Genomic DNA, 23,174 nt, shown 5'->3' with positions numbered 1-23,174 from the left:
AGCATAAAACTCCCTCCCAAGCTGTCTGGCGTTGTCAACGATCATACCATGTTGAAAACACCAGTTCTCGTCCGATCACTGAAGTTAAGCAACATCGGGCGCGATTAGTACTTAGATGGGTGACCGCTTGGGAACGTCGCGTGTCGTTGGCCTTTTTGTCTTTTTTATGCTTTTTAACGATGGAATCTAACTTGGGACAGAATTTTGAATCAATCATAAAATGTGATAAATTTGCGAAAATCGCCTCTAAGTTATGTTTATTGTAGATAAAACATTGTTTTATTTGGCATTTTTTGTTTTATTTTTTTATGCTTTTTAACGATGGAATCGAACTTGGGACAGAATTTTGAATCAATCATAAAATGTGATAAATTTGCGAAAATCGCCTCTGAGTTATGTTTTTTGTGGATGAAGATGAAACATTGTTCTATTTGGCATTTTTATAGAATCTGAAAGATGGATTCGAACTCAGAACGGTGTACTGATTTTGTTTTCATGTATTAAAAGTGTCACTCAATCAATCAGATTCGATTTTCATGGAAACCACCCACTTGGCCCTGGCCAGCATAAAACTCCCTCCCAAGCTGTCTGGCGTTGTCAACGATCATACCATGTTGAAAACACCAGTTCTCGTCCGATCACTGAAGTTAAGCAACATCGGGCGCGATTAGTACTTAGATGGGTGACCGCTTGGGAACGTCGCGTGTCGTTGGCTTTTTTGTCTTTTTTATGCTTTTTAACGATGGAATCGAACTTGGGACAGAATTTTGAATCAATCATAAAATGTGATAAATTTGCGAAAATCGCCTCTGAGTTATGTTTTTTGTGGATGAAACATTGTTCTATTTGGCATTTTTATAGAATCTGAAAAATGGATTCGAACTCAGAACGCTGTATTGATTTAGTTTTCATGTATTAAAAGTGTCACTCAATCAATCAGATTCGATTTTCATGGAAACCACCCACTTGGCCCTGGCCAGCATAAAACTCCCTCCCAAGCTGTCTGGCGTTGTCAACGATCATACCATGTTGAAAACACCAGTTCTCGTCCGATCACTGAAGTTAAGCAACATCGGGCGCGATTAGTACTTAGATGGGTGACCGCTTGGGAACGTCGCGGTCGTTGGCCTTTTTGTCTTTTTTATGCTTTTTAACGATGGAATCGAACTTGGGACAGAATTTTGAATCAATCATAAAATGTGATAAATTTGCGAAAATCGCCTCTGAGTTATGTTTTTTGTGGATGAAACATTGTTCTATTTGGCATTTTTATAGAATCTGAAAAATGGATTCGAACTCAGAACGCTGTATTGATTTAGTTTTCATGTATTAAAAGTGTCACTCAATCAATCAGATTCGATTTTCATGGAAACCACCCACTTGGCCATGGCCAGCATAAAACTCCCTCCCAAGCTGTCTGGCGTTGTCAACGATCATACCATGTTGAAAACACCAGTTCTCGTCCGATCACTGAAGTTAAGCAACATCGGGCGCGATTAGTACTTAGATGGGTGACCGCTTGGGAACGTCGCGTGTCGTTGGCCTTTTTGTCTTTTTTATGCTTTTATACGATGGAATCGAACTTGGGACAGAATTTTGATTCAATCATAAAATGTGATAAATTTGCGAAAATCGCCTCTGAGTTATGTTTTTTGTGGATGAAGATGAAACATTGTTCTATTTGGCATTTTTATAGAATCTGAAAGATGGATTCGAACTCAGAACGGTGTACTGATTTTCTTTTCATGTATAAAAGTGTCACTCAATCAATCAGATTCGATTTTCATGGAAACCACCCACTTGGCCCTGGCCAGCATAAAACTCCCTCCCAAGCTGTCTGGCGTTGTCAACGATCATACCATGTTGAAAACACCAGTTCTCGTCCGATCACTGAAGTTAAGCAACATCGGGCGCGATTAGTACTTAGATGGGTGACCGCTTGGGAACGTCGCGTGTCGTTGGCCTTAAGTCTTTTTTATGCTTTTTAACGATGGAATCTAACTTGGGACAGAATTTTGAATCAATCATAAAATGTGATAAATTTGCGAAAATCGCCTCTAAGTTATGTTTATTGTGGATAAAACATTGTTTTATTTGGCATTTTTTGTTTTATTTTTTTATGCTTTTTAACGATGGAATCGAACTTGGGACAGAATTTTTAATCAATCATAAAATGTGATAAATTTGCGAAAATCGCCTCTGAGTTATGTTTTTTGTGGATGAAGATGAAACATTGTTCTATTTGGCATTTTTATAGAATCTGAAAGATGGATTCGAACTCAGAACGGTGTACTGATTTTGTTTTCATGTATAAAAAGTGTCACTCAATCAATCAGATTCGATTTTCATGGAAACCACCCACTTGGCCCTGGCCAGCATAAAACTCCCTCCCAAGCTGTCTGGCGTTGTCAACGATCATACCATGTTGAAAACACCAGTTCTCGTCCGATCACTGAAGTTAAGCAACATCGGGCGCGATTAGTACTTAGATGGGTGACCGCTTGGGAACGTCGCGTGTCGTTGGCCTTTTGTCTTTTTATGCTTTTATACGATGGAATCGAACTTGGGACAGAATTTTGATTCAATCATAAAATGTGATAAATTTGCGAAAATCGCCTCTGAGTTATGTTTTTGTGGATGAAGATGAAACATTGTTCTATTTGGCATTTTATAGAATCTGAAAGATGGATTCGAACTCAGAACGGTGTACTGATTTTGTTTTCATGTATAAAAAGTGTCACTCAATCAATCAGATTCGATTTTCATGGAAACCACCCACTTGGCCCTGGCCAGCATAAAACTCCCTCCCAAGCTGTCTGGCGTTGTCAACGATCATACCATGTTGAAAACACCAGTTCTCGTCCGATCACTGAAGTTAAGCAACATCGGGCGCGATTAGTACTTAGATGGGTGACCGCTTGGGAACGTCGCGTGTCGTTGGCCTTTTTGTCTTTTTATGCTTTTTAACGATGAATCTAACTTGGGACAGAATTTTGAATCAATCATAAAATGTGATAAATTTGCGAAAATCGCCTCCAAGTTATGTTTTCTGTAGAAGAAACATTGTTTTATTTAGCATTTTTTGTTTTACTTTTTTATGCTTTTTAACGATGGAATCGAACTTGGGACAGAATTTTGAATCAATCATAAAATGTGATAAATTTGCGGAAATCGCCTCCAAGTTATGTTTTTTGTGAATGAAACATTGTTCTATTTGGCATTTTTATTGAATCTGAAAGATGGATTCGAACTCAGAACGGTGTACTGATTTTTTTTTCATGTATTAAAAGTGTCACTCAATCAATCAGATTCGATTTTCATGGAAACCACCCACTTGGCCCTGGCCAGCATAAAACTCCCTCCCAAGCTGTCTGGCGTTGTCAACGATCATACCATGTTGAAAACACCAGTTCTCGTCCGATCACTGAAGTTAAGCAACATCGGGCGCGATTAGTACTTAGATGGGTGACCGCTTGGGAACGTCGCGTGTCGTTGGCCTTTTTGTCTTTTTTATGCTTTTTAACGATGGAATCGAACTTGGGACAGAATTTTGAATCAATCATAAAATGTGATAAATTTGCGAAAATCGCCTCTGAGTTATGTTCTTTGTGGATGAAACATTGTTCTATTTGGCATTTTTATAGAATCTGAAAGATGGATTCGAACTCAGAACGGTGTACTGATTTTGTTTTCATGTATTAAAAGTGTCACTCAATCAATCAGATTCGATTTTCATGGAAACCACCCACTTGGCCCTGGCCAGCATAAAACTCCTCCTCCCAAGCTGTCTGGCGTTGTCAACGATCATACCATGTTGAAAACACCAGTTCTCGTCCGATCACTGAAGTTAAGCAACATCGGGCGCGATTAGTACTTAGATGGGTGACCGCTTGGGAACGTCGCGTGTCGTTGGCCTTTTGTCTTTTTATGCTTTTATACGATGGAATCGAACTTGGGACAGAATTTTGATTCAATCATAAAATGTGATAAATTTGCGAAAATCGCCTCTGAGTTATGTTTTTTGGATGAAGATGAAGATGAAACATTGTTCTATTTGGCATTTTTATAGAATCTGAAAGATGGATTCGAACTCAGAACGGTGTACTGATTTAGTTTTTTCATGTATAAAAAGTGTCACTCAATCAATCAGATTCGATTTTCATGGAAACCACCCACTTGGCCCTGGCCAGCATAAAACTCCCTCCCAAGCTGTCTGGCGTTGTCAACGATCATACCATGTTGAAAACACCAGTTCTCGTCCGATCACTGAAGTTAAGCAACATCGGGCGCGATTAGTACTTAGATGGGTGACCGCTTGGGAACGTCGCGTGTCGTTGGCCTTAAGTCTTTTTTATGCTTTTTAACGATGAATCTAACTTTGGACAGAATTTTGAATCAATCATAAAATGTAATAAATTTGCAAAAATCACCTCTAAGTTATGTTTATTGTGGATAAAACATTGTTTTATTTGGCATTTTTGTTTTATTTTTATGCTTTTTAACGATGGAATCGAACTTGGGACAGAATTTTGAATCAATCATAAAATGTGATAAATTTGCGAAAATCGCCTCCAAGTTATGTTTTTTGTGGATGAAACATTGTTTCATTTGGCGTTTTTATTGAATCTGGAAGATAGATTCGAACTCAGAACGCTGTTTTGATTTAGTTTTCATGTATAAAAAGTGTCACTCAATCAATCAGATTCGATTTTCATGGAAACCACCCACTTGGCCCTGGCCAGCATAAAACTCCCTCCCAAGCTGTCTGGCGTTGTCAACGATCATACCATGTTGAAAACACCAGTTCTCGTCCGATCACTGAAGTTAAGCAACATCGGGCGCGATTAGTACTTAGATGGGTGACCGCTTGGGAACGTCGCGTGTCGTTGGCCTTTTGTCTTTTTATGCTTTTTAACGATGGAATCGAACTTGGGACAGAATTTTGAATCAAACATAAAATGTGATAAATTTGCGAAAATCGCCTCCAAGTTATGTTTTCTGTAGAAGAAACATTGTTTTATTTAGCATTTTTTGTTTTACTTTTTTATGCTTTTTAACGATGGAATCGAACTTGGGACAGAATTTTGAATCAATCATAAAATGTGATAAATTTGCGAAAATCACCTCCAAATTATGTTTTTTGTGGATGAAACATTGTTTCATTTGGCATTTTTATTGCATCTGGAAGATGGATTCGAACTCAGAACGCTGTTTTGATTTAGTTTTCATGTATTAAAAGTGTCACTCAATCAATCAGATTCGATTTTCATGGAAACCACCCACTTGGCCCTGGCCAGCATAAAACTCCCTCCCAAGCTGTCTGGCGTTGTCAACGATCATACCATGTTGAAAACACCAGTTCTCGTCCGATCACTGAAGTTAAGCAACATCGGGCGCGATTAGTACTTAGATGGGTGACCGCTTGGGAACGTCGCGTGTCGTTGGCCTTTTGTCTTTTTTTTATGCTTTTTAACGATGGAATCTAACTTGGGACAGAATTTTGAATCAATCATAAAATGTGATAAATTTGCGAAAATCGCCTCTAAGTTATGTTTATTGTGGATAAAACATTGTTTTATTTGTCATTTTTTGTTTTATTTTTTTATGCTTTTTAACGATGGAATCGAACTTGGGACAGAATTTTGAATCAATCATAAAATGTGATAAATTTGCGAAAATCGCCTCTGAGTTATGTTTTTTGTGGATGAAACATTGTTCTATTTGGCATTTTTATAGAATCTGAAAAATGGATTCGAACTCAGAACGCTGTATTGATTTAGTTTTCATGTATAAAAAGTGTCACTCAATCAATCAGATTCGATTTTCATGGAAACCACCCACTTGGCCCTGGCCAGCATAAAACTCCCTCCCAAGCTGTCTGGCGTTGTCAACGATCATACCATGTTGAAAACACCAGTTCTCGTCCGATCACTGAAGTTAAGCAACATCGGGCGCGATTAGTACTTAGATGGGTGACCGCTTGGGAACGTCGCGTGTCGTTGGCCTTTTTGTCTTTTTTATGCTTTTTAACGATGGAATCTAACTTGGGACAGAATTTTGAATCAATCATAAAATGTGATAAATTTGCGAAAATCGCCTCTAAGTTATGTTTATTGTGGATAAAACATTGTTTTATTTGGCATTTTTTGTTTTATTTTTTTATGCTTTTTAACGATGGAATCGAACTTGGGACAGAATTTTTAATCAATCATAAAATGTGATAAATTTGCGAAAATCGCCTCTGAGTTATGTTTTTTGTGGATGAAGATGAAACATTGTTCTATTTGGCATTTTTATAGAATCTGAAAGATGGATTCGAACTCAGAACGGTGTACTGATTTTGTTTTCATGTATAAATAGTGTCACTCAATCAATCAGATTCGATTTTCATGGAAACCACCCACTTGGCCCTGGCCAGCATAAAACTCCCTCCCAAGCTGTCTGGCGTTGTCAACGATCATACCATGTTGAAAACACCAGTTCTCGTCCGATCACTGAAGTTAAGCAACATCGGGCGCGATTAGTACTTAGATGGGTGACCGCTTGGGAACGTCGCGTGTCGTTGGCCTTTTGTCTTTTTATGCTTTTAACGATGGAATCGAACTTGGGACAGAATTTTGAATCAATCATAAAATGTGATAAATTTGCGAAAATCGCCTCTGAGTTATGTTTTTGTGGATGAAGATGAAACATTGTTTTATTTGGCATTTTTATTGCATCTGAAAGATGGATTCGAACTCAGAACGGTGTACTGATTTAGTTTTCATGTATTAAAAGTGTCACTCAATCAATCAGATTCGATTTTCATGGAAACCACCCACTTGGCCCTGGCCAGCATAAAACTCCCTCCCAAGCTGTCTGGCGTTGTCAACGATCATACCATGTTGAAAACACCAGTTCTCGTCCGATCACTGAAGTTAAGCAACATCGGGCGCGATTAGTACTTAGATGGGTGACCGCTTGGGAACGTCGCGTGTCGTTGGCCTTTTTGTCTTTTTTATGCTTTTTAACGATGGAATCGAACTTGGGACAGAATTTTTAATCAATCATAAAATGTGATAAATTTGCGAAAATCGCCTCTGAGTTATGTTTTTTGTGGATGAAGATGAAACATTGTTCTATTTGGCATTTTTATAGAATCTGAAAGATGGATTCGAACTCAGAACGGTGTACTGATTTTGTTTTCATGTATTAAAAGTGTCACTCAATCAATCAGATTCGATTTTCATGGAAACCACCCACTTGGCCCTGGCCAGCATAAAACTCCCTCCCAAGCTGTCTGGCGTTGTCAACGATCATACCATGTTGAAAACACCAGTTCTCGTCCGATCACTGAAGTTAAGCAACATCGGGCGCGATTAGTACTTAGATGGGTGACCGCTTGGGAACGTCGCGTGTCGTTGGCCTTTTGTCTTTTTATGCTTTTTAACGATGGAATCGAACTTGGGACAGAATTTTGAGTCAATCATAAAATGTGATAAATTTGCGAAAATCGCCTCTGAGTTATGTTTTTGTGGATGAAACATTGTTCTATTTGGCATTTTATAGAATCTGAAAGATGGATTCGAACTCAGAACGCTGTATTGATTTAGTTTTCATGTATTAAAAGTGTCACTCAATCAATCAGATTCGATTTTCATGGAAACCACCCACTTGGCCCTGGCCAGCATAAAACTCCCTCCCAAGCTGTCTGGCGTTGTCAACGATCATACCATGTTGAAAACACCAGTTCTCGTCCGATCACTGAAGTTAAGCAACATCGGGCGCGATTAGTACTTAGATGGGTGACCGCTTGGGAACGTCGCGTGTCGTTGGCCTTTTGTCTTTTATGCTTTTAACGATGGAATCTAACTTGGGACAGAATTTGAATCAATCATAAATGTGATAAATTTGCGAAAATCGCCTCTAAGTTATGTTTATTGTGGATAAAACATTGTTTTATTTGTCATTTTTTGTTTTATTTTTTTATGCTTTTTAACGATGGAATCGAACTTGGGACCGAATTTTGAATCAATCATAAAATGTGATAAATTTGCGAAAATCGCCTCTGAGTTATGTTCTTTGTGGATGAAACATTGTTCTATTTGGCATTTTTATAGAATCTGAAAGATGGATTCGAACTCAGAACGGTGTACTGATTTTGTTTTCATGTATAAAAAAGTGTCACTCAATCAATCAGATTCGATTTTCATGGAAACCACCCACTTGGCCCTGGCCAGCATAAAACTCCTCCCAAGCTGTCTGGCGTTGTCAACGATCATACCATGTTGAAAACACCAGTTCTCGTCCGATCACTGAAGTTAAGCAACATCGGGCGCGATTAGTACTTAGATGGGTGACCGCTTGGGAACGTCGCGTGTCGTTGGCCTTTTTGTCTTTTTATGCTTTTTAACGATGGAATCTAACTTGGGACAGAATTTTGAATCAATCATAAAATGTGATAAATTTGCGAAAATCGCCTCTAAGTTATGTTTATTGTAGATAAAACATTGTTTTATTTGGCATTTTTGTTTTATTTTTTATGCTTTTTAACGATGGAATCGAACTTGGGACAGAATTTTGAATCAATCATAAAATGTGATAAATTTGCGAAAATCGCCTCTGAGTTATGTTTTTGTGGATGAAGATGAAACATTGTTCTATTTGGCATTTTATAGAATCTGAAAGATGGATTCGAACTCAGAACGGTGTACTGATTTTGTTTTCATGTATAAAAAGTGTCACTCAATCAATCAGATTCGATTTTCATGGAAACCACCCACTTGGCCCTGGCCAGCATAAAACTCCCTCCCAAGCTGTCTGGCGTTGTCAACGATCATACCATGTTGAAAACACCAGTTCTCGTCCGATCACTGAAGTTAAGCAACATCGGGCGCGATTAGTACTTAGATGGGTGACCGCTTGGGAACGTCGCGTGTCGTTGGCCTTTTTGTCTTTTTTATGCTTTTTAACGATGGAATCGAACTTGGGACAGAATTTTGAATCAATCATAAAATGTGATAAATTTGCGAAAATCGCCTCTGAGTTATGTTTTTTGTGGATGAAGATGAAACATTGTTCTATTTGGCATTTTATTGAATCTGAAAGATGGATTCGAACTCAGAACGCTGTATTGATTTAGTTTTCATGTATTAAAAGTGTCACTCAATCAATCAGATTCGATTTTCATGGAAACCACCCACTTGGCCCTGGCCAGCATAAAACTCCCTCCCAAGCTGTCTGGCGTTGTCAACGATCATACCATGTTGAAAACACCAGTTCTCGTCCGATCACTGAAGTTAAGCAACATCGGGCGCGATTAGTACTTAGATGGGTGACCGCTTGGGAACGTCGCGTGTCGTTGGCCTTTTTGTCTTTTTATGCTTTTTAACGATGGAATCGAACTTGGGACAGAATTTTGAATCAATCATAAAATGTGATAAATTTGCGAAAATCGCCTCCAAGTTATGTTTTTGTTGATGAAAAGTTGTTTTATTTGGCATTTTATTGAATCTGAAAGATGGATTCGAACTCAGAACGCTGTATTGATTTAGTTTTCATGTATTAAAAGTGTCACTCAATCAATCAGATTCGATTTTCATGGAAACCACCCACTTGGCCCTGGCCAGCATAAAACTCCCTCCCAAGCTGTCTGGCGTTGTCAACGATCATACCATGTTGAAAACACCAGTTCTCGTCCGATCACTGAAGTTAAGCAACATCGGGCGCGATTAGTACTTAGATGGGTGACCGCTTGGGAACGTCGCGTGTCGTTGGCCTTTTGTCTTTTTATGCTTTTTAACGATGGAATCGAACTTGGGACAGAATTTTGAATCAATCATAAAATGTGATAAATTTGCGAAAATCGCCTCTAAGTTATGTTTATTGTAGAAGAAACATTGTTTTATTTGGCATTTTTGTTTTATTTTTTATGCTTTTTAACGATGGAATCGAACTTGGGACAGAATTTTGAATCAATCATAAAATGTGATAAATTTGCGAAAATCGCCTCTGAGTTATGTTTTTGTGGATGAAGATGAAACATTGTTCTATTTGGCATTTTTATAGAATCTGGAAGATGGATTCGAACTCAGAAGGGTGTATTGAATTAATTTTCATGTATAAAAGTGTCACTCAATCAATCAGATTCGATTTTCATGGAAACCACCCACTTGGCCCTGGCCAGCATAAAACTCCCTCCCAAGCTGTCTGGCGTTGTCAACGATCATACCATGTTGAAAACACCAGTTCTCGTCCGATCACTGAAGTTAAGCAACATCGGGCGCGATTAGTACTTAGATGGGTGACCGCTTGGGAACGTCGCGTGTCGTTGGCCTTTTTGTCTTTATTATGCTTTTTAACGATGGAATCGAACTTGGGACAGAATTTTGAATCAATCATAAAATGTGATAAATTTGCGAAAATCGCCTCCAAGTTATGTTTTCTGTAGAAGAAACATTGTTTTATTTAGCATTTTTTTTTTACTTTTTTATGCTTTTTAACGATGGAATCGAACTTGGGACAGAATTTTGAATCAATCATAAAATGTGATAAATTTGCGAAAATCGCCTCCAAGTTATGTTTTTTGTGGATGAAACATTGTTTTATTTGGCATTTTTATTGCATCTGGAAGATGGATTCGAACTCAGAACGTTGTATTGATTTAATTTTCATGTATAAAAAGTGTCACTCAATCAATCAGATTCGATTTTCATGGAAACCACCCACTTGGCCCTGGCCAGCATAAAACTCCCTCCCAAGCTGTCTGGCGTTGTCAACGATCATACCATGTTGAAAACACCAGTTCTCGTCCGATCACTGAAGTTAAGCAACATCGGGCGCGATTAGTACTTAGATGGGTGACCGCTTGGGAACGTCGCGTGTCGTTGGCCTTTTGTCTTTTTATGCTTTTTAACGATGGAATCGAACTTGGGACAGAATTTTGAATCAATCATAAAATGTGATAAATTTGCGAAAATCGCCTCAAAGTTATGTTTTTGTGGATGAAACATTGTTTCATTTGGCATTTTATTGAATCTGAAAGATGGATTCGAACTCAGAACGCTGTATTGATTTAGTTTTCATGTATTAAAAGTGTCACTCAATCAATCAGATTCGATTTTCATGGAAACCACCCACTTGGCCCTGGCCAGCATAAAACTCCCTCCCAAGCTGTCTGGCGTTGTCAACGATCATACCATGTTGAAAACACCAGTTCTCGTCCGATCACTGAAGTTAAGCAACATCGGGCGCGATTAGTACTTAGATGGGTGACCGCTTGGGAACGTCGCGTGTCGTTGGCCTTTTTCTTTTTATGCTTTTTAACGATGGAATCGAACTTGGGACAGAATTTTGAATCAATCATAAAATGTGATAAATTTGCGAAAATCGCCTCCAAGTTATGTTTTTTGTGGATGAAACATTGTTTTATTTGGCATTTTTATTGCATCTGGAAGATGGATTCGAACTCAGAACGCTGTATTGATTTAGTTTTCATGTATTAAAAGTGTCACTCAATCAATCAGATTCGATTTTCATGGAAACCACCCACTTGGCCCTGGCCAGCATAAAACTCCCTCCCAAGCTGTCTGGCGTTGTCAACGATCATACCATGTTGAAAACACCAGTTCTCGTCCGATCACTGAAGTTAAGCAACATCGGGCGCGATTAGTACTTAGATGGGTGACCGCTTGGGAACGTCGCGTGTCGTTGGCCTTTTTGTCTTTTTATGCTTTTTAACGATGGAATCGAACTTGGGACAGAATTTTGAATCAATCATAAAATGTGATAAATTTGCGAAAATCACCTCCAAATTATGTTTTTTGTGGATGAAACATTGTTTCATTTGGCATTTTTATTGAATCTGAAAGATGGATTCGAACTCAGAACGCTGTATTGATTTAGTTTTCATGTATTAAAAGTGTCACTCAATCAATCAGATTCGATTTTCATGGAAACCACCCACTTGGCCCTGGCCAGCATAAAACTCCTCCCAAGCTGTCTGGCGTTGTCAACGATCATACCATGTTGAAAACACCAGTTCTCGTCCGATCACTGAAGTTAAGCAACATCGGGCGCGATTAGTACTTAGATGGGTGACCGCTTGGGAACGTCGCGTGTCGTTGGCCTTTTGTCTTTTTTATGCTTTTTAACGATGGAATCGAACTTGGGACAGAATTTTGAATCAATCATTAAATGTGATAAATTTGCGAAAATCGCCTCCAAGTTATGTTTATTGTGGATGAAACATTGTTTTATTTGGCAGTTTTATTGAATCTGGAAGATGGATTCGAACTCAGAACGCTGTTTTGATTTAGTTTTCATGTTTTAAAAGTGTCACCAATCAATCAGATTCGATTTTCATGGAAACTACCCACTTGGCCCTGGCCAGCATAAAACTCCCTCCCAAGCTGTCTGGCGTTGTCAACGATCATACCATGTTGAAAACACCAGTTCTCGTCCGATCACTGAAGTTAAGCAACATCGGGCGCGATTAGTACTTAGATGGGTGACCGCTTGGGAACGTCGCGTGTCGTTGGCCTTTTGTCTTTTTATGCTTTTTAACGATGGAATCGAACTTGGGACAGAATTTTGAATCAATCATAAATGTGATAAATTTGCGAAAATCGCCTCCAAGTTATGTTTTTTGTGGATGAAACATTGTTTTATTTGGCAGTTTTATTGAATCTGGAAGATGGATTCGAACTCAGAACGCTGTTTTGATTTAGTTTTCATGTATTAAAAGTGTCACTCAATCAATCAGATTCGATTTTCATGGAAACCACCCACTTGGCCCTGGCCAGCATAAAACTCCCTCCCAAGCTGTCTGGCGTTGTCAACGATCATACCATGTTGAAAACACCAGTTCTCGTCCGATCACTGAAGTTAAGCAACATCGGGCGCGATTAGTACTTAGATGGGTGACCGCTTGGGAACGTCGCGTGTCGTTGGCCTTTTGTCTTTTTATGCTTTTTAACGATGGAATCGAACTTGGGACAGAATTTTGAATCAATCATAAAATGTGATAAATTTGCGAAAATCGCCTCTAAGTTATGTTTATTGTGGATAGAACATTGTTTTATTTGGCATTTTTTGTTTTATTTTTATGCTTTTTAACGATGGAATCGAACTTGGGACAGAATTTTGAATCAATCATAAAATGTGATAAATTTGAGAAAATCGCCTCCAAGTTATGTTTTTGTGGATGAAGATGAAACATTGTTCTATTTGGCATTTTATAGAATCTGAAAGATGGATTCGAACTCAGAACGGTGTACTGATTTAATTTTCATGTATAAAAAGTGTCACTCAATCAATCAGATTCGATTTTCATGGAAACCACCCACTTGGCCCTGGCCAGCATAAAACTCCCCCCCAAGCTGTCTGGCTTTGTCAACGATCATACCATGTTGAAAACACCAGTTCTCGTCCGATCACTGAAGTTAAGCAACATCGGGCGCGATTAGTACTTAGATGGGTGACCGCTTGGGAACGTCGCGTGTCGTTGGCCTTTTGTCTTTTTATGCTTTTAGCGATGGAATCGAACTTGGGACAGAATTTTGAATCAAACATAAAATGTGAGAAATTTGCTAAAATCGCCTCCAAGTTATGTTTTCTGTAGAATAACCAGTGTTTTATTTAGCATTTTTGTTTTACTTTTTATGCTTTTTAACGATGGAATCGAACTTGGGACAGAATTTTGAATCAATCATAAAATGTGATAAATTTGCGAAAATCACCTCCAAATTATGTTTTTGTGGATGAAACATTGTTTCATTTGGCATTTTTATTGAATCTGAAAGATGGATTCGAACTCAGAACGCTGTATTGATTTAGTTTTCATGTATTAAAAGTGTCACTCAATCAATCAGATTCGATTTTCATGGAAACCACCCACTTGGCCCTGGCCAGCATAAAACTCCCTCCCAAGCTGTCTGGCGTTGTCAACGATCATACCATGTTGAAAACACCAGTTCTCGTCCGATCACTGAAGTTAAGCAACATCGGGCGCGATTAGTACTTAGATGGGTGACCGCTTGGGAACGTCGCGTGACGTTGCCCTTTTTGTCTTTTTTCATGCTTTTTAACGATGGAAGCTAACTTGGGACAGCAGCTTGAATCACTCATAAAACGTGATAAATCTGCGCAAATCGCCTCTAAGTTATGTTTATTGTGGATAAAACATTGTTTTATTTGGCATTTTTGTTTTATTTTTTATGCTTTTAACGATGGAATCGAACTTGGGACAGAATTTTGAATCAATCATAAAATGTGATAAATTTGCGAAAATCGCCTCCAAGTTATGTTTTTTGTGGATGAAACATTGTTCTATTTGGCATTTTTATAGAATCTGAAAGATGGATTCGAACTCAGAACGGTGTACTGATTTTGTTGTCATGTATAAAAAGTGTCACTCAATCAATCAGATTCGATTTTCATGGAAACCACCCACTTGGCCCTGGCCAGCATAAAACTCCCTCCCAAGCTGTCTGGCGTTGTCAACGATCATACCATGTTGAAAACACCAGTTCTCGTCCGATCACTGAAGTTAAGCAACATCGGGCGCGATTAGTACTTAGATGGGTGACCGCTTGGGAACGTCGCGTGTCGTTGGCCTTTTTGTCTTTTTTATGCTTTTTAACGATGGAATCGAACTTGGGACAGAATTTTGAACCAATCATAAAATGTGATAAACTTGCGAAAATCGCCTCCAAGTTATGTTTATTGTGGATAAAACATTGTTTTATTTGGCATTTTTATTGCATCTGGAAGATGGATTCGAACTCAGAACGGTGTACTGATTTTGTTTTCATGTATAAAAAGTGTCACTCAATCAATCAGATTCGATTTTCATGGAAACCACCCACTTGGCCCTGGCCAGCATAAAACTCCCTCCCAAGCTGTCTGGCGTTGTCAACGATCATACCATGTTGAAAACACCAGTTCTCGTCCGATCACTGAAGTTAAGCAACATCGGGCGCGATTAGTACTTAGATGGGTGACCGCTTGGGAACGTCGCGTGTCGTTGGCCTTTTTGTCTTTTTTATGCTTTTTAGCGATGGAATCGAACTTGGGACAGAATTTTGAATCAATCATAAAATGTGATAAATTTGCGAAAATCGCCTCTAAGTTATGTTTATTGTGGATAAAACATTGTTTTATTTGGCATTTTTATTGCATCTGAAAGATGGATTCGAACTCAGAACGCTGTATTGATTTAGTTTTCATGTATTAAAAGTGTCACTCAATCAATCAGATTCGATTTTCATGGAAACCACCCACTTGGCCCTGGCCAGCATAAAACTCCCTCCCAAGCTGTCTGGCGTTGTCAACGATCATACCATGTTGAAAACACCAGTTCTCGTCCGATCACTGAAGTTAAGCAACATCGGGCGCGATTAGTACTTAGATGGGTGACCGCTTGGGAACGTCGCGTGTCGTTGGCCTTTTGTCTTTTTATGCTTTTAGCGATGGAATCGAACTTGGGACAGAATTTTGAATCAATCATAAAATGTGATAAATTTGCGAAAATCGCCTCTAAGTTATGTTTATTGTGGATAAAACATTGTTTTATTTGGCATTTTTTGTTTTATTTTTTTATGCTTTTTAACGATGGAATCGAACTTGGGACAGAATTTTGAATCAATCATAAAATGTGATAAATTTGCGAAAATCGCCTCCAAGTTATGTTTTTTGTGGATGAAACATTGTTCTATTTGGCATTTTTATAGAATCTGAAAGATGGATTCGAACTCAGAACGGTGTACTGATTTTGTTTTCATGTATAAAGAGTGTCACTCAATCAATCAGATTCGATTTTCATGGAAACCACCCACTTGGCCCTGGCCAGCATAAAACTCCCTCCCAAGCTGTCTGGCGTTGTCAACGATCATACCATGTTGAAAACACCAGTTCTCGTCCGATCACTGAACTTAAGCAACATCGGGCGCGATTAGTACTTAGATGGGTGACCGCTTGGGAACGTCGCGTGTCGTTGGCCTTTTTGTCTTTTTTATGCTTTTAGCGATGGAATCGAACTTGGGACAGAATTTTGAATCAATCATAAAATGTGATAAATTTGCGAAACTCGCCTCTAAGTTATGTTTTCTGTAGAAGAAACATTGTTTTATTTAGCATTTTTGTTTTACTTTTTATGCTTTTAACGATGGAATCGAACTTGGGACAGAATTTTGAATCAATCATAAAATGTGATAAATTTGCGAAAATCGCCTCTGAGTTATGTTTTTGTGGATGAAGATGAAACATTGTTTTATTTGGCATTTTTGTTGCATCTGGAAGATGGATTCGAACTCAGAACGTTGTATTGATTTAATTTTCATGTATAAAAAGTGTCACTCAATCAATCAGATTCGATTTTCATGGAAACCACCCCCTTGGCCCTGGCCAGCATAAAACTCCTCCCAAGCTGTCTGGCGTTGTCAACGATCATACCATGTTGAAAACACCAGTTCTCGTCCGATCACTGAAGTTAAGCAACATCGGGCGCGATTAGTACTTAGATGGGTGACCGCTTGGGAACGTCGCGTGTCGTTGGCCTTTTTGTCTTTTTATGCTTTTTAACGATGGAATCGAACTTGGGACAGAATTTTGAATCAATCATAAAATGTGATAAATTTGCGAAAATCACCTCCAAATTAGGTTTTTTGTGGATGAAACATTGTTTCATTTGGCATTTTTATTGAATCTGAAAGATGGATTCGAACTCAGAACGCTGTATTGATTTAGTTTTCATGTATTAAAAGTGTCACTCAATCAATCAGATTCGATTTTCATGGAAACCACCCACTTGGCCCTGGCCAGCATAAAACTCCCTCCCAAGCTGTCTGGCGTTGTCAACGATCATACCATGTTGAAAACACCAGTTCTCGTCCGATCACTGAAGTTAAGCAACATCGGGCGCGATTAGTACTTAGATGGGTGACCGCTTGGGAACGTCGCGTGTCGTTGGCCTTTTTGTCTTTTTTATGCTTTTTAGCGATGGAATCGAACTTGGGACAGAATTTTGAATCAAACATAAAATGTGATAAATTTGCGAAAATCGCCTCCAAGTTATGTTTTCTGTAGAAGAAACATTGTTTTATTTAGCATTTTTTGTTTTACTTTTTTATGCTTTTTAACGATGGAATCGAACTTGGGACAGAATTTTGAATCAATCATAAAATGTAATAAATTTGCGAAAATCGCCTCTAAGTTATGTTTATTGTGGATAAAACATTGTTTTATTTGGCATTTTTATTGCATCTGGAAGATGGATTCGAACTCAGAACGTTGTATTGATTTAATTTTCATGTATAAAAAGTGTCACTCAATCAATCAGATTCGATTTTCATGGAAACCACCCACTTGGCCCTGGCCAGCATAAAACTCCCTCCCAAGCTGTCTGGCGTTGTCAACGATCATACCATGTTGAAAACACCAGTTCTCGTCCGATCACTGAACTTAAGCAACATCGGGCGCGATTAGTACTTAGATGGGTGACCGCTTGGGAACGTCGCGTGTCGTTGGCCTTTTGTCTTTTTTATGCTTTTTAGCGATGGAATCGAACTTGGGACAGAATTTTGAATCAAACATAAAATGTGATAAATTTGCGAAAATCGCCTCCAAGTTATGTTTTCTGTAGAAGAAACATTGTTTTATTTAGCATTTTTTGTTTTACTTTTTTATGCTTTTTAACGATGGAATCGAACTTGGGACAGAATTTTGAATCAATCATAAAATGTGATAAATTTGCGAAAATCGCCTCCAAGTTATGTTTTTTGTGGATGAAGATGAAACATTGTTCTATTTGGCATTTTTGTTGCATCTGGAAGATGGATTCGAACTCAGAACGTTGTATTGATTTAATTTTCATGTATAAAAGTGTCACTCAATCAATCAGATTCGATTCTCATGGAAACCACCCACTTGGCCCTGGCCAGCATAAAACTCCCTCCCAAGCTGTCTGGCGTTGTCAACGATCATACCATGTTGAAAACACCAGTTCTCGTCCGATCACTGAAGTTAAGCAACATCGGGCGCGATTAGTACTTAGATGGGTGACCGCTTGGGAACGTCGCGTGTCGTTGGCCTTTTGTCTTTTTTTATGCTTTTTAACGATGGAATCGAACTTGGGACAGAATTTTGAATCAATCATAAAATGTGATAAATTTGCGAAAATCACCTCCAAATTATGTTTTTTGTGGATGAAACATTGTTTCATTTGGCATTTTTATTGAATCTGAAAGATGGATTCGAACTCAGAACGCTGTATTGATTTAGTTTTCATGTATTAAAAGTGTCACTCAATCAATCAGATTCGATTTTCATGGAAACCACCCACTTGGCCCTGGCCAGCATAAAACTCCCTCCCAAGCTGTCTGGCGTTGTCAACGATCATACCATGTTGAAAACACCAGTTCTCGTCCGATCACTGAAGTTAAGCAACATCGGGCGCGATTAGTACTTAGATGGGTGACCGCTTGGGAACGTCGCGTGTCGTTGGCCTTTTTGTCTTTTTTATGCTTTTTAACGATGGAATCGAACTTGGGACAGAATTTTGAATCAATCATAAAATGTGATAAATTTGCGAAAATCACCTCCAAATTAGGTTTTTTGTGGATGAAACATTGTTTCATTTGGCATTTTTATTGAATCTGAAAGATGGATTCGAACTCAGAACGCTGTATTGATTTAGTTTTCATGTATTAAAAGTGTCACTCAATCAATCAGATTCGATTTTCATGGAAACCACCCACTTGGCCCTGGCCAGCATAAAACTCCCTCCCAAGCTGTCTGGCGTTGTCAACGATCATACCATGTTGAAAACACCAGTTCTCGTCCGATCACTGAACTTAAGCAACATCGGGCGCGATTAGTACTTAGATGGGTGACCGCTTGGGAACGTCGCGTGTCGTTGGCCTTTTTGTCTTTTTTATGCTTTTTAACGATGGAATCGAACTTGGGACAGAATTTTGAATCAATCATAAAATGTGATAAATTTGCGAAAATCGCCTCCAAGTTATGTTTTTTGTGGATAAAACATTGTTTTATTTGGCATTTTTATTGCATCTGGAAGATGCATTCGAACTCAGAACGTTGTATTGATTTAATTTTCATGTATAAAAAGTGTCACTCAATCAATCAGATTCGATTTTCATGGAAACCACCCACTTGGCCCTGGCCAGCATAAAACTCCCTCCCAAGCTGTCTGGCGTTGTCAACGATCATACCATGTTGAAAACACCAGTTCTCGTCCGATCACTGAAGTTAAGCAACATCGGGCGCGATTAGTACTTAGATGGGTGACCGCTTGGGAACGTCGCGTGTCGTTGGCCTTTTTGTCTTTTTTATGCTTTTTAACGATGGAATCGAACTTGGGACAGAATTTTGAATCAATCATAAAATGTGATAAATTTGCGAAAATCACCTCCAAATTATGTTTTTTGTGGATGAAACATTGTTTCATTTGGCATTTTTATTGAATCTGAAAGATGGATTCGAACTCAGAACGCTGTATTGATTTAGTTTTCATGTATTAAAAGTGTCACTCAATCAATCAGATTCGATTTTCATGGAAACCACCCACTTGGCCCTGGCCAGCATAAAACTCCTCCCAAGCTGTCTGGCGTTGTCAACGATCATACCATGTTGAAAACACCAGTTCTCGTCCGATCACTGAACTTAAGCAACATCGGGCGCGATTAGTACTTAGATGGGTGACCGCTTGGGAACGTCGCGTGTCGTTGGCCTTTTTGTCTTTTTTATGCTTTTTAGCGATGGAATCGAACTTGGGACAGAATTTTGAATCAAACATAAAATGTGATAAATTTGCGAAAATCGCCTCCAAGTTATGTTTTCTGTAGAAGAAACATTGTTTTATTTAGCATTTTTTGTTTTACTTTTTTATGCTTTTTAACGATGGAATCGAACTTGGGACAGAATTTTGAATCAATCATAAAATGTGATAAATTTGCGAAAATCGCCTCTGAGTTATGTTTATTGTGGATGAAGATGAAACATTGTTTTATTTGGCATTTTATTGCATCTGGAAGATGCATTCGAACTCAGAACGTTGTATTGATTTAATTTTCATGTATAAAAGTGTCACTCAATCAATCAGATTCGATTTTCATGGAAACCACCCACTTGGCCCTGGCCAGCATAAAACTCCTCCCAAGCTGTCTGGCGTTGTCAACGATCATACCATGTTGAAAACACCAGTTCTCGTCCGATCACTGAAGTTAAGCAACATCGGGCGCGATTAGTACTTAGATGGGTGACCGCTTGGGAACGTCGCGTGTCGTTGGCCTTTTGTCTTTTTTATGCTTTTTAACGATGGAATCGAACTTGGGACAGAATTTTGAATCAATCATAAAATGTGATAAATTTGCGAAAATCACCTCCAAATTAGGTTTTTTGTGGATGAAACATTTTATTTGGCGTTTTTATTGAATCTGGAAGATAGATTCGAACTCAGAACGCTGTATTGATTTAGTTTTCATGTATTAAAAGTGTCACTCAATCAATCAGATTCGATTTTCATGGAAACCACCCACTTGGCCCTGGCCAGCATAAAACTCCCTCCCAAGCTGTCTGGCGTTGTCAACGATCATACCATGTTGAAAACACCAGTTCTCGTCCGATCACTGAAGTTAAGCAACATCGGGCGCGATTAGTACTTAGATGGGTGACCGCTTGGGAACGTCGCGTGTCGTTGGCCTTTTTGTCTTTTTTTATGCTTTTTAGCGATGGAATCGAACTTGGGACAGAATTTTGAATCAATCATAAAATGTGATAAATTTGTGAAAATCGCCTCCAAGTTATGTTTTTTTTGGATGAAACATTGTTTTATTTAGCATTTTTATTGAATCCGAAAGATGGATTCGAACTTAGAACGGTGTATTGAATTAATTTTCATGTATAAAAGTGTCACTCAATCAATCAGATTCGATTTTCATGGAAACCACCCACTTGGCCCTAGCCAGCATAAAACTCCCTCCCAAGCTGTCTGGCGTTGTCAACGATCATACCATGTTGAAAACACCAGTTCTCGTCCGATCACTGAAGTTAAGCAACATCGGGCGCGATTAGTACTTAGATGGGTGACCGCTTGGGAACGTCGCGTGTCGTTGGCCTTTTTGTCTTTTTTATGCTTTTTAACGATGGAATCGAACTTGGGACAGAATTTTGAATCAATCATAAAATGTGATAAATTTGCGAAAATCACCTCCAAATTATGTTTTTTGTGGATGAAACATTGTTTCATTTGGCATTTTTATTGAATCTGAAAGATGGATTCGAACTCAGAACGCTGTATTGATTTAGTTTTCATGTATTAAAAGTGTCACTCAATCAATCAGATTCGATTTTCATGGAAACCACCCACTTGGCCCTGGCCAGCATAAAACTCCCTCCCAAGCTGTCTGGCGTTGTCAACGATCATACCATGTTGAAAACACCAGTTCTCGTCCGATCACTGAACTTAAGCAACATCGGGCGCGATTAGTACTTAGATGGGTGACCGCTTGGGAACGTCGCGTGTCGTTGGCCTTTTTGTCTTTTTTATGCTTTTTAGCGATGGAATCGAACTTGGGACAGAATTTTGAATCAAACATAAAATGTGATAAATTTGCGAAAATCGCCTCCAAGTTATGTTCTCTGTAGAAGAAACATTGTTTTATTTAGCATTTTTTGTTTTACTTTTTTATGCTTTTTAACGATGGAATCGAACTTGGGACAGAATTTTGAATCAATCATAAAATGTGATAAATTTGCGAAAATCGCCTCTGAGTTATGTTTTTTGTGGATAAAACATTGTTTTATTTGGCATTTTTATTGCATCTGGAAGATGCATTCGAACTCAGAACGTTGTATTGATTTAATTTTCATGTATAAAAAGTGTCACTCAATCAATCAGATTCGATTTTCATGGAAACCACCCACTTGGCCCTGGCCAGCATAAAACTCCCTCCCAAGCTGTCTGGCGTTGTCAACGATCATACCATGTTGAAAACACCAGTTCTCGTCCGATCACTGAACTTAAGCAACATCGGGCGCGATTAGTACTTAGATGGGTGACCGCTTGGGAACGTCGCGTGTCGTTGGCCTTTTTGTCTTTTTTATGCTTTTTAGCGATGGAATCGAACTTGGGACAGAATTTTGAATCAAACATAAAATGTGATAAATTTGCGAAAATCGCCTCCAAGTTATGTTTTCTGTAGAAGAAACATTGTTTTATTTAGCATTTTTTGTTTTACTTTTTTATGCTTTTTAACGATGGAATCGAACTTGGGACAGAATTTTGAATCAATCATAAAATGTGATAAATTTGCGAAAATCACCTCCAAATTATGTTTTTTTTTGTGGATGAAACATTGTTTCATTTGGCATTTTTATTGAATCTGAAAGATGGATTCGAACTCAGAACGCTGTATTGATTTAGTTTTCATGTATTAAAAGTGTCACTCAATCAATCAGATTCGATTTTCATGGAAACCACCCACTTGGCCCTGGCCAGCATAAAACTCCCTCCCAAGCTGTCTGGCGTTGTCAACGATCATACCATGTTGAAAACACCAGTTCTCGTCCGATCACTGAAGTTAAGCAACATCGGGCGCGATTAGTACTTAGATGGGTGACCGCTTGGGAACGTCGCGTGTCGTTGGCCTTTTTGTCTTTTTTATGCTTTTTAACGATGGAATCGAACTTGGGACAGAGTTTTGAATCAATCATTAAATGTGATAAATTTGCGAAAATCGCCTCCAAGTTATGTTTTTTGTGGATGAAACATTGTTTTATTTGGCAGTTTTATTGAATCTGGAAGATGGATTCGAACTCAGAACGCTGTTTTGATTTAGTTTTCATGTTTTAAAAGTGTCACTCAATCAATCAGATTCGATTTTCATGGAAACTACCCACTTGGCCCTGGCCAGCATAAAACTCCCTCCCAAGCTGTCTGGCGTTGTCAACGATCATACCATGTTGAAAACACCAGTTCTCGTCCGATCACTGAAGTTAAGCAACATCGGGCGCGATTAGTACTTAGATGGGTGACCGCTTGGGAACGTCGCGTGTCGTTGGCCTTTTTGTCTTTTTTATGCTTTTTAACGATGGAATCGAACTTGGGACAGAGTTTTGAATCAATCATAAAATGTGGTAATTTTGCGAAAATCGCCTCCAAGTTATGTTTTTTGTTG

The 23,174-nt window shown here is 38.7% G+C and overlaps 49 non-coding genes across 49 annotated transcripts; all 49 read left to right on the top strand.

The window, feature by feature from the left end:
* Nucleotides 1-33: 33 nt before the first annotated feature.
* LOC134218716 (5S ribosomal RNA) lies at nucleotides 34-152 on the top strand. The gene has a single exon (XR_009981474.1). It is a non-coding gene; the product is annotated as a 5S ribosomal RNA (ribosomal RNA).
* A 444-nt stretch (nucleotides 153-596) lies between these two features.
* Nucleotides 597-715, top strand: LOC134218591 (5S ribosomal RNA). The gene has a single exon (XR_009981381.1). It is a non-coding gene; the product is annotated as a 5S ribosomal RNA (ribosomal RNA).
* A 296-nt stretch (nucleotides 716-1,011) lies between these two features.
* LOC134218606 (5S ribosomal RNA) lies at nucleotides 1,012-1,129 on the top strand. The gene has a single exon (XR_009981395.1). It is a non-coding gene; the product is annotated as a 5S ribosomal RNA (ribosomal RNA).
* Nucleotides 1,130-1,425: 296 nt separating this feature from the next.
* Nucleotides 1,426-1,544, top strand: LOC134218715 (5S ribosomal RNA). Its single transcript, XR_009981473.1, has one exon. It is a non-coding gene; the product is annotated as a 5S ribosomal RNA (ribosomal RNA).
* Nucleotides 1,545-1,845: 301 nt separating this feature from the next.
* Nucleotides 1,846-1,964, top strand: LOC134218713 (5S ribosomal RNA). Its single transcript, XR_009981472.1, has one exon. It is a non-coding gene; the product is annotated as a 5S ribosomal RNA (ribosomal RNA).
* Nucleotides 1,965-2,407: 443 nt separating this feature from the next.
* Nucleotides 2,408-2,526, top strand: LOC134218712 (5S ribosomal RNA). Its single transcript, XR_009981471.1, has one exon. It is a non-coding gene; the product is annotated as a 5S ribosomal RNA (ribosomal RNA).
* Nucleotides 2,527-2,824: 298 nt separating this feature from the next.
* On the top strand, nucleotides 2,825-2,943 carry LOC134218711 (5S ribosomal RNA). The gene has a single exon (XR_009981470.1). It is a non-coding gene; the product is annotated as a 5S ribosomal RNA (ribosomal RNA).
* Nucleotides 2,944-3,379: 436 nt separating this feature from the next.
* LOC134218710 (5S ribosomal RNA) lies at nucleotides 3,380-3,498 on the top strand. Its single transcript, XR_009981469.1, has one exon. It is a non-coding gene; the product is annotated as a 5S ribosomal RNA (ribosomal RNA).
* Nucleotides 3,499-3,796: 298 nt separating this feature from the next.
* On the top strand, nucleotides 3,797-3,915 carry LOC134218709 (5S ribosomal RNA). The gene has a single exon (XR_009981468.1). It is a non-coding gene; the product is annotated as a 5S ribosomal RNA (ribosomal RNA).
* Nucleotides 3,916-4,221: 306 nt separating this feature from the next.
* LOC134218708 (5S ribosomal RNA) lies at nucleotides 4,222-4,340 on the top strand. Its single transcript, XR_009981467.1, has one exon. It is a non-coding gene; the product is annotated as a 5S ribosomal RNA (ribosomal RNA).
* A 433-nt stretch (nucleotides 4,341-4,773) lies between these two features.
* On the top strand, nucleotides 4,774-4,892 carry LOC134218706 (5S ribosomal RNA). The gene has a single exon (XR_009981465.1). It is a non-coding gene; the product is annotated as a 5S ribosomal RNA (ribosomal RNA).
* Nucleotides 4,893-5,328: 436 nt separating this feature from the next.
* On the top strand, nucleotides 5,329-5,447 carry LOC134218705 (5S ribosomal RNA). Its single transcript, XR_009981464.1, has one exon. It is a non-coding gene; the product is annotated as a 5S ribosomal RNA (ribosomal RNA).
* Nucleotides 5,448-5,886: 439 nt separating this feature from the next.
* LOC134218704 (5S ribosomal RNA) lies at nucleotides 5,887-6,005 on the top strand. The gene has a single exon (XR_009981463.1). It is a non-coding gene; the product is annotated as a 5S ribosomal RNA (ribosomal RNA).
* Nucleotides 6,006-6,449: 444 nt separating this feature from the next.
* On the top strand, nucleotides 6,450-6,568 carry LOC134218703 (5S ribosomal RNA). The gene has a single exon (XR_009981462.1). It is a non-coding gene; the product is annotated as a 5S ribosomal RNA (ribosomal RNA).
* A 298-nt stretch (nucleotides 6,569-6,866) lies between these two features.
* Nucleotides 6,867-6,985, top strand: LOC134218702 (5S ribosomal RNA). Its single transcript, XR_009981461.1, has one exon. It is a non-coding gene; the product is annotated as a 5S ribosomal RNA (ribosomal RNA).
* A 302-nt stretch (nucleotides 6,986-7,287) lies between these two features.
* Nucleotides 7,288-7,406, top strand: LOC134218701 (5S ribosomal RNA). The gene has a single exon (XR_009981460.1). It is a non-coding gene; the product is annotated as a 5S ribosomal RNA (ribosomal RNA).
* Nucleotides 7,407-7,698: 292 nt separating this feature from the next.
* Nucleotides 7,699-7,817, top strand: LOC134218700 (5S ribosomal RNA). Its single transcript, XR_009981459.1, has one exon. It is a non-coding gene; the product is annotated as a 5S ribosomal RNA (ribosomal RNA).
* A 432-nt stretch (nucleotides 7,818-8,249) lies between these two features.
* Nucleotides 8,250-8,368, top strand: LOC134218699 (5S ribosomal RNA). The gene has a single exon (XR_009981458.1). It is a non-coding gene; the product is annotated as a 5S ribosomal RNA (ribosomal RNA).
* A 439-nt stretch (nucleotides 8,369-8,807) lies between these two features.
* LOC134218697 (5S ribosomal RNA) lies at nucleotides 8,808-8,926 on the top strand. The gene has a single exon (XR_009981457.1). It is a non-coding gene; the product is annotated as a 5S ribosomal RNA (ribosomal RNA).
* Nucleotides 8,927-9,227: 301 nt separating this feature from the next.
* LOC134218696 (5S ribosomal RNA) lies at nucleotides 9,228-9,346 on the top strand. Its single transcript, XR_009981456.1, has one exon. It is a non-coding gene; the product is annotated as a 5S ribosomal RNA (ribosomal RNA).
* A 293-nt stretch (nucleotides 9,347-9,639) lies between these two features.
* LOC134218694 (5S ribosomal RNA) lies at nucleotides 9,640-9,758 on the top strand. The gene has a single exon (XR_009981454.1). It is a non-coding gene; the product is annotated as a 5S ribosomal RNA (ribosomal RNA).
* Nucleotides 9,759-10,196: 438 nt separating this feature from the next.
* On the top strand, nucleotides 10,197-10,315 carry LOC134218693 (5S ribosomal RNA). The gene has a single exon (XR_009981453.1). It is a non-coding gene; the product is annotated as a 5S ribosomal RNA (ribosomal RNA).
* A 437-nt stretch (nucleotides 10,316-10,752) lies between these two features.
* LOC134218692 (5S ribosomal RNA) lies at nucleotides 10,753-10,871 on the top strand. The gene has a single exon (XR_009981452.1). It is a non-coding gene; the product is annotated as a 5S ribosomal RNA (ribosomal RNA).
* A 292-nt stretch (nucleotides 10,872-11,163) lies between these two features.
* On the top strand, nucleotides 11,164-11,282 carry LOC134218691 (5S ribosomal RNA). Its single transcript, XR_009981451.1, has one exon. It is a non-coding gene; the product is annotated as a 5S ribosomal RNA (ribosomal RNA).
* Nucleotides 11,283-11,575: 293 nt separating this feature from the next.
* Nucleotides 11,576-11,694, top strand: LOC134218690 (5S ribosomal RNA). Its single transcript, XR_009981450.1, has one exon. It is a non-coding gene; the product is annotated as a 5S ribosomal RNA (ribosomal RNA).
* Nucleotides 11,695-11,988: 294 nt separating this feature from the next.
* On the top strand, nucleotides 11,989-12,107 carry LOC134218689 (5S ribosomal RNA). Its single transcript, XR_009981449.1, has one exon. It is a non-coding gene; the product is annotated as a 5S ribosomal RNA (ribosomal RNA).
* A 294-nt stretch (nucleotides 12,108-12,401) lies between these two features.
* On the top strand, nucleotides 12,402-12,520 carry LOC134218688 (5S ribosomal RNA). The gene has a single exon (XR_009981448.1). It is a non-coding gene; the product is annotated as a 5S ribosomal RNA (ribosomal RNA).
* Nucleotides 12,521-12,813: 293 nt separating this feature from the next.
* Nucleotides 12,814-12,932, top strand: LOC134218685 (5S ribosomal RNA). The gene has a single exon (XR_009981445.1). It is a non-coding gene; the product is annotated as a 5S ribosomal RNA (ribosomal RNA).
* A 438-nt stretch (nucleotides 12,933-13,370) lies between these two features.
* On the top strand, nucleotides 13,371-13,489 carry LOC134218684 (5S ribosomal RNA). The gene has a single exon (XR_009981444.1). It is a non-coding gene; the product is annotated as a 5S ribosomal RNA (ribosomal RNA).
* Nucleotides 13,490-13,921: 432 nt separating this feature from the next.
* On the top strand, nucleotides 13,922-14,040 carry LOC134218598 (5S ribosomal RNA). Its single transcript, XR_009981388.1, has one exon. It is a non-coding gene; the product is annotated as a 5S ribosomal RNA (ribosomal RNA).
* A 436-nt stretch (nucleotides 14,041-14,476) lies between these two features.
* LOC134218683 (5S ribosomal RNA) lies at nucleotides 14,477-14,595 on the top strand. The gene has a single exon (XR_009981443.1). It is a non-coding gene; the product is annotated as a 5S ribosomal RNA (ribosomal RNA).
* Nucleotides 14,596-14,891: 296 nt separating this feature from the next.
* Nucleotides 14,892-15,010, top strand: LOC134218673 (5S ribosomal RNA). The gene has a single exon (XR_009981436.1). It is a non-coding gene; the product is annotated as a 5S ribosomal RNA (ribosomal RNA).
* A 296-nt stretch (nucleotides 15,011-15,306) lies between these two features.
* Nucleotides 15,307-15,425, top strand: LOC134218661 (5S ribosomal RNA). The gene has a single exon (XR_009981426.1). It is a non-coding gene; the product is annotated as a 5S ribosomal RNA (ribosomal RNA).
* Nucleotides 15,426-15,860: 435 nt separating this feature from the next.
* LOC134218605 (5S ribosomal RNA) lies at nucleotides 15,861-15,979 on the top strand. The gene has a single exon (XR_009981394.1). It is a non-coding gene; the product is annotated as a 5S ribosomal RNA (ribosomal RNA).
* A 438-nt stretch (nucleotides 15,980-16,417) lies between these two features.
* Nucleotides 16,418-16,536, top strand: LOC134218649 (5S ribosomal RNA). The gene has a single exon (XR_009981422.1). It is a non-coding gene; the product is annotated as a 5S ribosomal RNA (ribosomal RNA).
* Nucleotides 16,537-16,831: 295 nt separating this feature from the next.
* On the top strand, nucleotides 16,832-16,950 carry LOC134218638 (5S ribosomal RNA). The gene has a single exon (XR_009981416.1). It is a non-coding gene; the product is annotated as a 5S ribosomal RNA (ribosomal RNA).
* A 438-nt stretch (nucleotides 16,951-17,388) lies between these two features.
* LOC134218604 (5S ribosomal RNA) lies at nucleotides 17,389-17,507 on the top strand. Its single transcript, XR_009981393.1, has one exon. It is a non-coding gene; the product is annotated as a 5S ribosomal RNA (ribosomal RNA).
* Nucleotides 17,508-17,949: 442 nt separating this feature from the next.
* Nucleotides 17,950-18,068, top strand: LOC134218626 (5S ribosomal RNA). Its single transcript, XR_009981405.1, has one exon. It is a non-coding gene; the product is annotated as a 5S ribosomal RNA (ribosomal RNA).
* Nucleotides 18,069-18,364: 296 nt separating this feature from the next.
* Nucleotides 18,365-18,483, top strand: LOC134218620 (5S ribosomal RNA). The gene has a single exon (XR_009981400.1). It is a non-coding gene; the product is annotated as a 5S ribosomal RNA (ribosomal RNA).
* A 296-nt stretch (nucleotides 18,484-18,779) lies between these two features.
* Nucleotides 18,780-18,898, top strand: LOC134218603 (5S ribosomal RNA). The gene has a single exon (XR_009981392.1). It is a non-coding gene; the product is annotated as a 5S ribosomal RNA (ribosomal RNA).
* Nucleotides 18,899-19,194: 296 nt separating this feature from the next.
* On the top strand, nucleotides 19,195-19,313 carry LOC134218609 (5S ribosomal RNA). The gene has a single exon (XR_009981398.1). It is a non-coding gene; the product is annotated as a 5S ribosomal RNA (ribosomal RNA).
* A 295-nt stretch (nucleotides 19,314-19,608) lies between these two features.
* LOC134218601 (5S ribosomal RNA) lies at nucleotides 19,609-19,727 on the top strand. The gene has a single exon (XR_009981391.1). It is a non-coding gene; the product is annotated as a 5S ribosomal RNA (ribosomal RNA).
* A 441-nt stretch (nucleotides 19,728-20,168) lies between these two features.
* On the top strand, nucleotides 20,169-20,287 carry LOC134218597 (5S ribosomal RNA). Its single transcript, XR_009981387.1, has one exon. It is a non-coding gene; the product is annotated as a 5S ribosomal RNA (ribosomal RNA).
* Nucleotides 20,288-20,579: 292 nt separating this feature from the next.
* Nucleotides 20,580-20,698, top strand: LOC134218585 (5S ribosomal RNA). Its single transcript, XR_009981376.1, has one exon. It is a non-coding gene; the product is annotated as a 5S ribosomal RNA (ribosomal RNA).
* Nucleotides 20,699-20,994: 296 nt separating this feature from the next.
* LOC134218574 (5S ribosomal RNA) lies at nucleotides 20,995-21,113 on the top strand. Its single transcript, XR_009981365.1, has one exon. It is a non-coding gene; the product is annotated as a 5S ribosomal RNA (ribosomal RNA).
* Nucleotides 21,114-21,409: 296 nt separating this feature from the next.
* On the top strand, nucleotides 21,410-21,528 carry LOC134218600 (5S ribosomal RNA). Its single transcript, XR_009981390.1, has one exon. It is a non-coding gene; the product is annotated as a 5S ribosomal RNA (ribosomal RNA).
* Nucleotides 21,529-21,966: 438 nt separating this feature from the next.
* LOC134218599 (5S ribosomal RNA) lies at nucleotides 21,967-22,085 on the top strand. Its single transcript, XR_009981389.1, has one exon. It is a non-coding gene; the product is annotated as a 5S ribosomal RNA (ribosomal RNA).
* A 441-nt stretch (nucleotides 22,086-22,526) lies between these two features.
* On the top strand, nucleotides 22,527-22,645 carry LOC134218719 (5S ribosomal RNA). Its single transcript, XR_009981477.1, has one exon. It is a non-coding gene; the product is annotated as a 5S ribosomal RNA (ribosomal RNA).
* Nucleotides 22,646-22,941: 296 nt separating this feature from the next.
* Nucleotides 22,942-23,060, top strand: LOC134218707 (5S ribosomal RNA). Its single transcript, XR_009981466.1, has one exon. It is a non-coding gene; the product is annotated as a 5S ribosomal RNA (ribosomal RNA).
* The last annotated feature ends 114 nt before the right edge of the window (nucleotides 23,061-23,174 follow it).

This window comes from Armigeres subalbatus, chromosome 2 (genome assembly GCF_024139115.2).
Source record: "Armigeres subalbatus isolate Guangzhou_Male chromosome 2, GZ_Asu_2, whole genome shotgun sequence".
In the NCBI taxonomy this organism is placed as follows: domain Eukaryota; kingdom Metazoa; phylum Arthropoda; class Insecta; order Diptera; family Culicidae; genus Armigeres; species Armigeres subalbatus.
This window is presented reverse-complemented; position numbering and strand designations above follow the sequence as displayed.